Genomic DNA, 13,104 nt, shown 5'->3' with positions numbered 1-13,104 from the left:
AATGACCCAACAAATCTACCACCACAGAGACAAGGGTAGATTTACTAAAGAGTGGAGAACTGAGGAGGACCGGGGAGAAGATAAATGACCCAACAAATCTACCATCAAAGAGAGACACGGGTAGATTTACTAAGGATGGAGAACAGAGGAGGACCGGGGAGAAGATAAATGACCCAACAAATCTACCACCACAGAGAGACAAGGGTAGACTTACTAAGGATGGAGAACTGAGGAGGACCAGGGAGAAGATAAATGACCCAACAAATCTACCACCACAGAGAGACACGGGTAGATTTACTAAAGAGTGGAGAACTGAGGAGGACCGGGGAGAAGATAAATGACCCAACAAATCTACCACCACAGAGAGACACGGGTAGGTTTACTAAGGATGGAGAACAGAGGAGGACCAGGGAGAAGATAAATGACCCAACAAATCTACCACCACAGAGAGACAAGGGTAGATTTACTAAGGATGGAGAACAGAGGAGGACCGGGGAGAAGATAAATGACCCAACAAATCTACCACCACAGAGAGACAAGGGTAGATTTACTAAGGATGGAGAACAGAGGAGGACCGGGGAGAAGATAAATGACCCAACAAATCTACCACCACAGAGAGACAAGGGTAGATTTACTAAGGAAGGAGAACAGAGGAGGACCAGGGAGAAGATAAATAACCCAACAAATCTACCACCACAGAGAGACAAGGGTAGATTTACTAAGGATGGAGAACCGAGGAGGACCGGGGAGAAGATAAATGACCCAACAATTCTACCACCACAGAGAGACACGGGTAGATTTACTAAGGATGGAGAACAGAGGAGGACCGGGGAGAAGATAAATGACCCAACAAATCTACCACCACAGAGAGACAAGGGTAGACTTACTAAGGATTGAGAACTGAGGAGGACCGGGGAGAAGATAAATGACCCAACAAATCTACCACCACAGAGAGACAAGGGTAGACTTACTAAGGATTGAGAACTGAGGAGGACGGGGGGGAGGTAAATGACCCAACAAATATACCACCACAGATAGACAAGGGCAGACTTACTAAGGATGGAGAACTGAGGAGGACCGGGGAGAAGATAAATGACCCAACAAATATACCACCACAGAGAGACAAGGGTAGACTTACTAAGGATGGAGAACAGAGGAGGACCGGGGTGAAGATAAATGACCCAACAAATCTACCACCACAGAGAGACACGGGTAGATTTACTAAGAATGGAGAACAGAGGAGGACCGGGGAGAAGATAAAGGACCCAACAAATCTACCACCACAGATAGACAAGGGTGGATTTACTAAGGATGGAGAACAGAGGAGGACCAGGGAGAAGATAAATGACCCAACAAATCTACCACCACAGAGATACACAGGTAGATTTACTAAGGATGGAGAACAGAGGAGGACCAGGGAGAAGATAAATGACCCAACAAATCTACCACCACAGATAGACAAGGGTGGATTTACTAAGGATGGAGAACAGAGGAGGACCAGGGAGAAGATAAATGACCCAACAAATCTACCACCACAGAGATACACAGGTAGATTTACTAAGGATGGAGAACAGAGGAGGACCGGGGAGAAGATAAATGACCCAACAAATCTACCACCACAGAGAGACATGGGTAGACTTACTAACAGGGCTGTGGAGTCGGTCCAAAAATCCACCGACTCCGACTCCTCAGTTTAGGATTCCACCGACTCCGACTCCACGGCTCCGACTCCTCTAATTTGCATATTACAATTTTGTTGATTAAAAGTATGTAACATGAAATTCGTCTCTTAACTGCCAACGCTTAGGAATTTTACAAGACAACTGAAGTGAGAAGGATATGTAGACTACTATATTTATTCCCTTTAGACTAAAACTAGTCCTTGGTAAGAGTACTTGTAAAAGGTACAAACCGGAACAAAGAACATCTATCAGGCCCTAGGCAATGTAAGTGTGGGTACATGTAAGAATGATGTGCAGGTACTCTGCAGGGGAATGAGGAGATTGTAAACAGACAACACCTCTGTGTTCAATGTGCACAGCATTCTCAGTGGATTCCCTGCAGCTCTGTGGGGAGTGCATATGTAGAGTAAAGTACTACTGTGTAACAAAGTAAACCTGAGACAGATGAAATTAAAGTTTTATACATACCTGGGGCTTCCTCCAGCCACCTTCAGGATAATCAGTCCTTCGTTGTCCTCCTCCACCACCTGGATCTTCTGCTATGAATCCAGGTACTTGAACCAGTCGGGTGTAGTGCGCATGCACACACTCCGCCGCCAGGAGCATACTACACCTGTGCAGCACTATTGCGCAGGTGCAGAATGTTCCTGGCTGTGGGAGCGGCATGCGGCCGGACAGCGCTGACTGGCTGAATTACCAGGACTCATAGCAGAAGATCCGGGTGATGGAGGACAGCGAGGGACTGATTAGCCTGAAGGGGGCTGGAGGAAGCCCCAGGTATGTATAAAACTTTACTTTTCATCCGTCTCAGTTACCCTTTAATTTGTAGTCACCAAACCAAATTTTAACAACATATCAAATTATTTGATTTCATCAGCAAAGAGAGTGCGTACATTTGCATAAATCAGCATCAATGCAGAATTATTTCCATCTCATTGACCATCTCTATTAGTGACACAGCTACACATCAGGCTTTATTCTTACAGCATAGATGTTATTTAGTATATATAAGAGATTCCTGTGTACACATCATATATACTGTACAGTCACAATCAGATATGTATATCTGACCTTAAAAATACGGGGACTGCTTTATTGAAGCAGCACAAGTAACTTATTTTGATTGGTTTATTTCATTTTTGTGGACTAAGCACAGCTATTACTGTATATATACATTATTTTTAATGACTATTATCTGAGAAATAGAACATTTTATCATATTTTCTATTTTAATTACAGTTACAAATTCATTAGGAGTCGGAGTCGGTGCATTTTTTCCCGACTCCGACTCCAGGCACCCAAAATTGCCCGACTCCACGACTCCGACTCCACGACTCCACAGCCCTGCTTACTAAGGATGGAGAACAGAGGAGGACCAGGGAGAAGATAAATGACCCAACAAATCTACCACCACAGAGAGACAAGGGTAGACTTACTAAGGATGGACAACTGAGGAGGACCGGGGAGAAGATAAATGACCCAACAAATCTACCACCACAGAGAGACAAGGGTAGACTTACTAAGGATGGAGAACTGAGGAGGACCAGGGAGAAGACAAAGGACCCAACAAATCTACCACCACAGATAGACACGGGTAGGTTTACTAAGGATGGAAAACAGAGGAGGACCGGGGAGAAGATAAATGACCCAACAAATCTACCACCACAGAGAGACAAGGGTAGATTTACTAAGGATGGACAACTGAGGAGGACCAGGGAGAAGATAAATGACCCAACAAATCTACCACCACAGAGAGAAAGGTAGATTTACTAAGGATGGAGAACAGAGGAGGACCAGGGAGAAGATAAATGACCCAACAAATCTACCACCACAGAGAGACAAGGGTAGATTTACGAAGGATGGAGAACTGAGGAGGACCAGGGAGAAGATAAATGACCCAACAAATCTACCACCACAGAGAGACACGGGTAGGTTTACTAAGGATGGAAAACAGAGGAGGACCGGGGAGAAGATAAAGGACCCAACAAATCTACCACCACAGAGAGACAAGGGTAGATTTACTAAGGATGGACAACTGAGGAGGACCAGGGAGAAGATAAATGACCCAACAAATCTACCACCACAGAGAGACATGGGTAGACTTTCTAAGGATGGAGAACTGAGGAGGACCAGGGAGAAGACAAAGGACCCAACAAATCTACCACCACAGATAGACACGGGTAGGTTTACTAAGGATGGAAAACAGAGGAGGACCAGGGAGAAGATAAATGACCCAACAAATCTACCACCACAGAGAGACACGGGTAGGTTTACTAAGGATGGAAAACAGAGGAGGACCAGGGAGAAGATAAATGACCCAACAAATCTACCACCACAGAGAGACACGGGTAGGTTTACTAAGGATGGAAAACAGAGGAGGACCGGGGAGAAGATAAAGGACCCAACAAATCTACCACCACAGAGAGACAAGGGTAGGTTTACTAAGGATGGACAACTGAGGAGGACCAGGGAGAAGATAAAGGACCCAACAAATCTACCACCACAGAGAGACAAGGGTAGATTTACTAAGGATGGAGAACAGAGGAGGACCAGGGAGAAGATAAATGACCCAACAAATCTACCACCACAGAGAGACATGGGTAGACTTTCTAAGGATGGAGAACTGAGGAGGACCAGGGAGAAGACAAAGGACCCAACAAATCTACCACCACAGATAGACACGGGTAGGTTTACTAAGGATGGAAAACAGAGGAGGACCAGGGAGAAGATAAATGACCCAACAAATCTACCACCACAGAGAGACACGGGTAGGTTTACTAAGGATGGAAAACAGAGGAGGACCAGGGAGAAGATAAATGACCCAACAAATCTACCACCACAGAGAGACACGGGTAGGTTTACTAAGGATGGAAAACAGAGGAGGACCGGGGAGAAGATAAAGGACCCAACAAATCTACCACCACAGAGAGACAAGGGTAGGTTTACTAAGGATGGACAACTGAGGAGGACCAGGGAGAAGATAAAGGACCCAACAAATCTACCACCACAGAGAGACAAGGGTAGATTTACTAAGGATGGAGAACAGAGGAGGACCAGGGAGAAGATAAATGACCCAACAAATCTACCACCACAGAGAGACAAGGGTAGATTTACTAAGGATGGAGAACTGAGGAGGACCAGGGAGAAGACAAAGGACCCAACAAATCTACCACCACAGATAGACAAGGGTGGATTTACTAAGGATGGAGAACAGAGGAGGACCAGGGAGAAGATAAATGACCCAACAAATCTACCACCACAGAGATACACAGGTAGATTTACTAAGGATGGAGAACAGAGGAGGACCGGGGAGAAGATAAATGACCCAACAAATCTACCACCACAGAGAGACATGGGTAGACTTACTAACAGGGCTGTGGAGTCGGTCCAAAAATCCACCGACTCCGACTCCTCAGTTTAGGATTCCACCGACTCCGACTCCACGGCTCCGACTCCTCTAATTTGCATATTACAATTTTGTTGATTAAAAGTATGTAACATGAAATTCGTCTCTTAACTGCCAACGCTTAGGAATTTTACAAGACAACTGAAGTGAGAAGGATATGTAGACTACTATATTTATTCCCTTTAGACTAAAACTAGTCCTTGGTAAGAGTACTTGTAAAAGGTACAAACCGGAACAAAGAACATCTATCAGGCCCTAGGCAATGTAAGTGTGGGTACATGTAAGAATGATGTGCAGGTACTCTGCAGGGGAATGAGGAGATTGTAAACAGACAACACCTCTGTGTTCAATGTGCACAGCATTCTCAGTGGATTCCCTGCAGCTCTGTGGGGAGTGCATATGTAGAGTATAGTACTACTGTGTAACAAAGTAAACCTGAGACAGATGAAATTAAAGTTTTATACATACCTGGGGCTTCCTCCAGCCGCCTTCAGGATAATCAGTCCTTCGTTGTCCTCCTCCACCACCTGGATCTTCTGCTATGAATCCAGGTACTTGAACCAGTCGGGTGTAGTGCGCATGCACACACTCCGCCGCCAGGAGCATACTACACCTGTGCAGCACTATTGCGCAGGTGCAGAATGTTCCTGGCTGTGGGAGCGGCATGCGGCCGGACAGCGCTGACTGGCTGAATTACCAGGACTCATAGCAGAAGATCCGGGTGGTGGAGGACAGCGAGGGACTGATTAGCCTGAAGGGGGCTGGAGGAAGCCCCAGGTATGTATAAAACTTTACTTTTCATCCGTCTCAGTTACCCTTTAATTTGTAGTCACCAAACCAAATTTTAACAACATATCAAATTATTTGATTTCATCAGCAAAGAGAGTGCGTACATTTGCATAAATCAGCATCAATGCAGAATTATTTCCATCTCATTGACCATCTCTATTAGTGACACAGCTACACATCAGGCTTTATTCTTACAGCATAGATGTTATTTAGTATATATAAGAGATTCCTGTGTACACATCATATATACTGTACAGTCACAATCAGATATGTATATCTGACCTTAAAAATACGGGGACTGCTTTATTGAAGCAGCACAAGTAACTTATTTTGATTGGTTTATTTCATTTTTGTGGACTAAGCACAGCTATTACTGTATATATACATTATTTTTAATGACTATTATCTGAGAAATAGAACATTTTATCATATTTTCTATTTTAATTACAGTTACAAATTCATTAGGAGTCGGAGTCGGTGCATTTTTTCCCGACTCCGACTCCGACTCCAGGCACCCAAAATTGCCCGACTCCACGACTCCGACTCCACGACTCCACAGCCCTGCTTACTAAGGATGGAGAACAGAGGAGGACCAGGGAGAAGATAAATGACCCAACAAATCTACCACCACAGAGAGACAAGGGTAGACTTACTAAGGATGGACAACTGAGGAGGACCAGGGAAAAGATAAATGACCCAACAAATCTACCACCACAGAGAGACAAGGGTAGACTTACTAAGGATGGAGAACTGAGGAGGACCAGGGAGAAGACAAAGGACCCAACAAATCTACCACCACAGATAGACACGGGTAGGTTTACTAAGGATGGAAAACAGAGGAGGACCGGGGAGAAGATAAATGACCCAACAAATCTACCACCACAGAGAGACAAGGGTAGATTTACTAAGGATGGACAACTGAGGAGGACCAGGGAGAAGATAAATGACCCAACAAATCTACCACCACAGAGAGAAAGGTAGATTTACTAAGGATGGAGAACAGAGGAGGACCAGGGAGAAGATAAATGACCCAACAAATCTACCACCACAGAGAGACAAGGGTAGATTTACGAAGGATGGAGAACTGAGGAGGACCAGGGAGAAGATAAATGACCCAACAAATCTACCACCACAGAGAGACACGGGTAGGTTTACTAAGGATGGAAAACAGAGGAGGACCGGGGAGAAGATAAAGGACCCAACAAATCTACCACCACAGAGAGACAAGGGTAGATTTACTAAGGATGGACAACTGAGGAGGACCAGGGAGAAGATAAATGACCCAACAAATCTACCACCACAGAGAGACATGGGTAGACTTTCTAAGGATGGAGAACTGAGGAGGACCAGGGAGAAGACAAAGGACCCAACAAATCTACCACCACAGATAGACACGGGTAGGTTTACTAAGGATGGAAAACAGAGGAGGACCAGGGAGAAGATAAATGACCCAACAAATCTACCACCACAGAGAGACACGGGTAGGTTTACTAAGGATGGAAAACAGAGGAGGACCAGGGAGAAGATAAATGACCCAACAAATCTACCACCACAGAGAGACACGGGTAGGTTTACTAAGGATGGAAAACAGAGGAGGACCGGGGAGAAGATAAAGGACCCAACAAATCTACCACCACAGAGAGACAAGGGTAGGTTTACTAAGGATGGACAACTGAGGAGGACCAGGGAGAAGATAAAGGACCCAACAAATCTACCACCACAGAGAGACAAGGGTAGATTTACTAAGGATGGAGAACAGAGGAGGACCAGGGAGAAGATAAATGACCCAACAAATCTACCACCACAGAGATACACAGGTAGATTTACTAAGGATGGAGAACAGAGGAGGACCAGGGAGAAGATAAATTACCCAACAAATCTACCACCACAGATAGACAAGGGTGGATTTACTAAGGATGGAGAACAGAGGAGGACCAGGGAGAAGATAAATGACCCAACAAATCTACCACCACAGAGATACACAGGTAGATTTACTAAGGATGGAGAACAGAGGAGGACCGGGGAGAAGATAAATGACCCAACAAATCTACCACCACAGAGAGACATGGGTAGACTTACTAACAGGGCTGTGGAGTCGGTCCAAAAATCCACCGACTCCGACTCCTCAGTTTAGGATTCCACCGACTCCGACTCCACGGCTCCGACTCCTCTAATTTGCATATTACAATTTTGTTGATTAAAAGTATGTAACATGAAATTCGTCTCTTAACTGCCAACGCTTAGGAATTTTACAAGACAACTGAAGTGAGAAGGATATGTAGACTACTATATTTATTCCCTTTAGACTAAAACTAGTCCTTGGTAAGAGTACTTGTAAAAGGTACAAACCGGAACAAAGAACATCTATCAGGCCCTAGGCAATGTAAGTGTGGGTACATGTAAGAATGATGTGCAGGTACTCTGCAGGGGAATGAGGAGATTGTAAACAGACAACACCTCTGTGTTCAATGTGCACAGCATTCTCAGTGGATTCCCTGCAGCTCTGTGGGGAGTGCATATGTAGAGTAAAGTACTACTGTGTAACAAAGTAAACCTGAGACAGATGAAATTAAAGTTTTATACATACCTGGGGCTTCCTCCAGCCACCTTCAGGATAATCAGTCCTTCGTTGTCCTCCTCCACCACCTGGATCTTCTGCTATGAATCCAGGTACTTGAACCAGTCGGGTGTAGTGCGCATGCACACACTCCGCCGCCAGGAGCATACTACACCTGTGCAGCACTATTGCGCAGGTGCAGAATGTTCCTGGCTGTGGGAGCGGCATGCGGCCGGACAGCGCTGACTGGCTGAATTACCAGGACTCATAGCAGAAGATCCGGGTGGTGGAGGACAGCGAGGGACTGATTAGCCTGAAGGGGGCTGGAGGAAGCCCCAGGTATGTATAAAACTTTACTTTTCATCCGTCTCAGTTACCCTTTAATTTGTAGTCACCAAACCAAATTTTAACAACATATCAAATTATTTGATTTCATCAGCAAAGAGAGTGCGTACATTTGCATAAATCAGCATCAATGCAGAATTATTTCCATCTCATTGACCATCTCTATTAGTGACACAGCTACACATCAGGCTTTATTCTTACAGCATAGATGTTATTTAGTATATATAAGAGATTCCTGTGTACACATCATATATACTGTACAGTCACAATCAGATATGTATATCTGACCTTAAAAATACGGGGACTGCTTTATTGAAGCAGCACAAGTAACTTATTTTGATTGGTTTATTTCATTTTTGTGGACTAAGCACAGCTATTACTGTATATATACATTATTTTTAATGACTATTATCTGAGAAATAGAACATTTTATCATATTTTCTATTTTAATTACAGTTACAAATTCATTAGGAGTCGGAGTCGGTGCATTTTTTCCCGACTCCGACTCCGACTCCAGGCACCCAAAATTGCCCGACTCCACGACTCCGACTCCACGACTCCACAGCCCTGCTTACTAAGGATGGAGAACAGAGGAGGACCAGGGAGAAGATAAATGACCCAACAAATCTACCACCACAGAGAGACAAGGGTAGACTTACTAAGGATGGACAAGTGAGGAGGACCAGGGAAAAGATAAATGACCCAACAAATCTACCACCACAGAGAGACAAGGGTAGACTTACTAAGGATGGAGAACTGAGGAGGACCAGGGAGAAGACAAAGGACCCAACAAATCTACCACCACAGATAGACATGGGTAGGTTTACTAAGGATGGAAAACAGAGGAGGACCGGGGAGAAGATAAATGACCCAACAAATCTACCACCACAGAGAGACAAGGGTAGATTTACTAAGGATGGACAACTGAGGAGGACCAGGGAGAAGATAAATGACCCAACAAATCTACCACCACAGAGAGAAAGGTAGATTTACTAAGGATGGAGAACAGAGGAGGACCAGGGAGAAGATAAATGACCCAACAAATCTACCACCACAGAGAGACACGGGTAGGTTTACTAAGGATGGAAAACAGAGGAGGACCGGGGAGAAGATAAAGGACCCAACAAATCTACCACCACAGAGAGACAAGGGTAGATTTACTAAGGATGGACAACTGAGGAGGACCAGGGAGAAGATAAATGACCCAACAAATCTACCACCACAGAGAGACATGGGTAGACTTTCTAAGGATGGAGAACTGAGGAGGACCAGGGAGAAGACAAAGGACCCAACAAATCTACCACCACAGATAGACACGGGTAGGTTTACTAAGGATGGAAAACAGAGGAGGACCAGGGAGAAGATAAATGACCCAACAAATCTACCACCACAGAGAGACACGGGTAGGTTTACTAAGGATGGAAAACAGAGGAGGACCAGGGAGAAGATAAATGACCCAACAAATCTACCACCACAGAGAGACACGGGTAGGTTTACTAAGGATGGAAAACAGAGGAGGACCGGGGAGAAGATAAAGGACCCAACAAATCTACCACCACAGAGAGACAAGGGTAGGTTTACTAAGGATGGACAACTGAGGAGGACCAGGGAGAAGATAAAGGACCCAACAAATCTACCACCACAGAGAGACAAGGGTAGATTTACTAAGGATGGAGAACAGAGGAGGACCAGGGAGAAGATAAATGACCCAACAAATCTACCACCACAGAGAGACAAGGGTAGATTTACTAAGGATGGAGAACTGAGGAGGACCAGGGAGAAGACAAAGGACCCAACAAATCTACCGCCACAGAGAGACAAGGGTAGACTTACTAAGGATGGAGAGCTGAGGAGGACCGGGGAGAAGATAAATGACCCAACAAATCTACCAGCACAGAGAGACACGGGTAGATTTACTAAGGATGGAGAGCTGAGGAGGACCAGGGAGAAGATAAATGACCCAACAAATCTACCACCACAGAGAGACACGGGTAGATTTACTAAGGATGGAGAGCTGAGGAGGACCGGGGAGAAGATAAATGACCCAACAAATCTACCACCACAGAGAGACACGGGTAGATTTACTAAGGATGGAGAACTGAGGAGGACCAGGGAGAAGACAAAGGACCCAACAAATCTACCACCACAGAGAGACACGGGTAGATTTACTAAGGATGGAGAACAGAGGAGGACCGGGGAGAAGATAAATGACCCAACAAATCTACCACCACAGAGAGACACGGGTAGATTTACTAAGGATGGAGAACAGAGGAGGACCGGGGAGAAGATAAATGACCCAACAAATCTACCACCACAGAGAGACACGGGTAGATTTACTAAGGATGGAGAACAGAGGAGGACCGGGGAGAAGATAAATGACCCAACAAATCTACCACCACAGAGAGACACGGGTAGATTTACTAAGGATGGAGAACAGAGGAGGACCAGGGAGAAGATAAATGACCCAACAAATCTACCACCACAGAGAGACACGGGTAGATTTACTAAGGATGGAGAACTGAGGAGGACCAGGGAGAAGATAAATGACCCAACAAATCTACCACCACAGAGAGACAAGGGTAGACTTTCTAAGGATGGAGAACAGAGGAGGACCAGGGAGAAGATAAATGACCCAACAAATCTACCACCACAGAGAGACAAGGGTAGATTTACTAAAGAGTGGAGAACTGAGGAGGACCAGGGAGAAGATAAATGACCCAACAAATCTACCACCACAGAGAGACAAGGGTAGATTTACTAAGGATGGAGAACTGAGGAGGACCAGGGAGAAGATAAATGACCCAACAAATCTACCACCACAGAGAGACATGGGTAGATTTACTAAGGATGGAGAACAGAGGAGGACCAGGGAGAAGATAAATGACCCAACAAATCTACCACCACAGAGACAAGGGTAGACTTACTAAGGATTGAGAACTGAGGAGGACCAGGGAGAAGATAAATGACCCAACAAATCTACCACCACAGAGAGACAAGGGTAGATTTACTAAAGAGTGGAGAACAGAGGAGGACCAGGGAGAAGATAAATGACCCAACAAATCTACCACCACAGAGAGACAAGGGTAGACTTTCTAAGGATGGAGAACAGAGGAGGACCGGGGAGAAGATAAATGACCCAACAAATCTACCACCACAGAGACAAGGGTAGACTTACTAAGGATTGAGAACTGAGGAGGACCAGGGAGAAGATAAATGACCCAACAAATCTACCACCACAGAGAGACACGGGTAGATTTACTAAGGATGGAAAACAGAGGAGGACCAGGGAGAAGATAAATGACCCAACAAATCTACCACCACAGAGAGACAAGGGTAGACTTTCTAAGGATGGAGAACAGAGGAGGACCGGGGAGAAGATAAATGACCCAACAAATCTACCACCACAGAGACAAGGGTAGACTTACTAAGGATTGAGAACTGAGGAGGACCAGGGAGAAGATAAATGACCCAACAAATCTACCACCACAGAGAGACAAGGGTAGATTTACTAAAGAGTGGAGAACAGAGGAGGACCAGGGAGAAGATAAATGACCCAACAAATCTACCACCACAGAGAGACAAGGGTAGATTTACTAAGGATGGAGAACAGAGGAGGACAAGGGAGAAGATAAATGACCCAACAAATCTACCACCACAGAGAGACACGGGTAGACTTACTAAGGATGGAGAACAGAGGAGGACAAGGGAGAAGATAAATGACCCAACAAATGTACCACCACAGAGAGACACGGGTAGATTTACTAAGGATGGAGAACAGAGGAGGACCAGGGAGAAGATAAATGACCCAACAAATCTACCACCACAGAGAGACAAGGGTAGATTTACTAAGGATGGAGAACAGAGGAGGACCGAGGAGAAGATAAATGACCCAACAAATCTACCACCACAGAGAGACAAGGGTAGATTTACTAAGGATGGAGAACTGAGGAGGACCAGGGAGAAGATAAATGACCCAACAAATCTACCACCACAGATAGACAAGGGTAGATTTACTTAGGATGGAGAACTGAGGAGGACCGGGGAGAAGATAAATGACCCAACAAACCTGGACTGGATCTGCAAGTTCTCCAAACATAGCAAATGAATCTCAGAGTGGGCAGCTAAGTGTGAATGGCCAGTATGCAGGAAGTGGGGTCTGCCACGTGTCAGGTGCATCATAAGCCCTTATTGGCTGCTGCTGGCATTAGGCCTCATCCAACTGGAGCAACACAATGGCAGAAGGTAAGACAGGCACTGCTAAGTCCCCTTCCCCACTTCTGATGCACTTCTGATGTCCCCGGCAGATCACGTCACATCACGTTGCC

At 45.3% G+C, this 13,104-nt stretch overlaps 1 protein-coding gene across 2 annotated transcripts in view; it reads right to left on the bottom strand.

Moving 5' to 3' along the window:
* Positions 1–13,104, bottom strand: part of HYDIN (HYDIN axonemal central pair apparatus protein) — a 606,889-nt gene that overhangs the window by 31,836 nt on the left and 561,949 nt on the right. The window lies entirely within an intron of this gene.

The sequence above is a fragment of the Hyperolius riggenbachi genome, chromosome 11 (assembly GCF_040937935.1).
Source record: "Hyperolius riggenbachi isolate aHypRig1 chromosome 11, aHypRig1.pri, whole genome shotgun sequence".
Classification (NCBI taxonomy): Eukaryota; Metazoa; Chordata; class Amphibia; order Anura; family Hyperoliidae; genus Hyperolius; species Hyperolius riggenbachi.
The sequence above is the reverse complement of the archived record's forward strand: the minus strand, read 5'-3'. Positions and strand labels throughout refer to the sequence as shown.